This window comes from Penaeus vannamei, chromosome 28 (genome assembly GCF_042767895.1).
Source record: "Penaeus vannamei isolate JL-2024 chromosome 28, ASM4276789v1, whole genome shotgun sequence".
NCBI classification, from domain to species: Eukaryota; Metazoa; Arthropoda; class Malacostraca; order Decapoda; family Penaeidae; genus Penaeus; species Penaeus vannamei.
Genome location: NC_091576.1, coordinates 24,931,154 through 24,933,653, shown reverse-complemented (window position 1 = coordinate 24,933,653; position 2,500 = coordinate 24,931,154). Strand labels below are relative to the sequence as shown.

General features: G+C 33.1%; 1 protein-coding gene across 1 annotated transcript in view; it reads right to left on the bottom strand.

Annotated features, from left to right (window-relative positions):
- LOC113812228 (organic cation transporter 1) overlaps positions 1-2,500 on the bottom strand; it is a 22,091-nt gene that overhangs the window by 8,520 nt on the left and 11,071 nt on the right. The gene's annotated exons all lie outside the window — the stretch shown is intronic.

Below are 2,500 nucleotides of genomic sequence, written 5' to 3'. Positions count from 1 at the left end.
TTGGATATACTTAGTATGTATATATATATATATATATATATATATATATATATATATATATATATATATATATATATATATACATATATATCCAAGTGTTATCCATTCGTTATATTTTCACAGTCCTAACAAAATCTCAAAGAGGAGAACCACAAATTATAAAATTCAAAATGATGTATTATGGAAGCAGTTACGGGTCTAAAGTCTGTTTCCCCAACAACCTTTTCGGCTTTGAGAGTTTCCAAAAGTGTAGTCATACAACACAAATTACGTCTCCACTAGTTACTAAGACATGGCCTACGAACAAAAAAAAAGGGATTGTCACAAAATGGAACCTAAGCGGAAAAAATAGCTAAATTGAGTTATCGCCCCGAATACGACCGGTAAATAAATGTCGTGGCGTGTTTTTTTGTTGTTGTTGTTGTTTAGTACTACGCGTGTAACAAAGATAGACATGAGATTATTCTCCTAAAGCACATAATTATAGAGTGCATAACTAATTCTCATGGCAATTGACGTTTAAGTTGTTGACGAGAATATACTAATATGCTAATGAAACATTTTACTTCTGTTTCCCCCAGCTCTATCGCCGATGACGTCATCCCCTGCGCGAACTAAGGAGGGTGGAATAACCGTGTAAGAATGAAGGCTCGTAAGAATGAAAGCTCGTAAGAAAGAAAGCTCGTAAGAATGAAGGCTCGTAAGAATGAAAGCTCGTAAGAAAGAAGGCTCGTAAGAATGAAGGCTCGTAGTCGTAATATAACTCATCACTTTATCGATGACAATGGATATGGTGTTGGCTACCAAAGAAACAAACAAACAAACCAATGTTGGCAGAGGTCGTGGTGAGTTATATTGATAACAGTGACGACAATGTAATGACACTCATAATGATAAAGATGTGTGGTAAGCATTGGTCCTTCAAGGTCATGGCGGTGACAAAATCATCATGGTTTTGGTGGAATAGATTTAAATGCCAAATGTAACGAAACGGTTTCATCAGAATTCTGAAGTTTAACCTGAAATAAACCGTTATCTTTCGATATATGTATGATAGATATGCATTTATCTATCTGTCTATCACATAGATGTGCATATGTAAAGGGATAGACAAGCATTTATCTATCTATCTGTATATCTGATGTGCATATGTAGAGGGATAGAAATGCATTTCCTTCTGTGTATGTGCATGGACTTATGTATTTATATTAGATTTTTAAAAACTGGCCTAAAATCCCGATTCTTATCTTACCTTTTTGATCTGCATTTTTTCATATAATGATGCTGGCAAAATCTTTTTTTTTTTTTTTTTTTTTTTTTTTAGTAGTAGTAGAATAAAATATCATCAGGAGAATGTGTTTGCGGTTTAAATTACAGTTCAAAATGGTAATGATGACGGTGATGATGATTCTAGTGATGATAACTAAGCAAGTAATGACAATGTTAATTATAGTGATGATGAGGATGATTAATGATAATAATAATGATAATGGTGATGATGATTATGATGATAATAATGATAATGATAATGGTGATGATGATGATAATCAATAATAATAATAATGATGATAAAAATGTTGATAATAATAACAATAACAACAACAACAACAACACCAACAAAACAACAATAACAATAATCAATAATGGTAACAATAATAATGATAATATTGATGATAATGGTAGTAATGATGCTGATAATAATAATAGTAATAATACTGATGGTAATTATAATACTAATGATAAAAAACAATAATGATAATTATAGTAATAATGATGATAATGATAATCATGTCCCTATAATATCAGCAATAGTAATAAAACTAATAAACCGTCAATCAGTAAAACGTTTGTTCAGCACATATGAATGGCTAACTGAGCAAAAACGTGCTAAACATCAAAGGCCATAATAGCACTATGGGGAGGTGTAGTAATGAAAAAAAGTAAAGGTGGGAGTTAATTAATGCTTCTAAATCGAGTAAAAAAGGGAGAAGTGACAGCACAGAGCAATTCTTGCGAACGGAAAGCACATGACCTGACCCACGTCGGAATCACTTGACCCCTTATTAAATCGATCGCCTCGTTATCTCCCTACTCGACCGGCAATGCGAGAGATTTCCTTATCGACAACGCGGGTGGGTGGGTGGGGGGTAGGGGGGCGGGGATGGATAGAAAGATGTTTATATAATGTTCAAGATTTGATTCGTGTGTTTCTGAGTTTGTTTCTTTTTTTGGGGGGTGGGGGGGGGGGGTTGGTTTCTTTTGCTCTGAAGGGGTTATATTTAGTATTTATATATATTTTTTTTATTTTGTCATTTCTATTGCGGTTCAACCCAAAGAATTAACTCACCGCGATGCTAATATCATAAACAACTCCGATCTTTCTGAAGTCGCTAAGGAACCTAAGCACACGCAAAAAAAAAAAAAAAAAAAAAAAAAAAAAAAGTTTCATTGAAGTCACTAAGGAACCTAAGCACACGCAAAAAAAAAAAAAAAAAAAAAA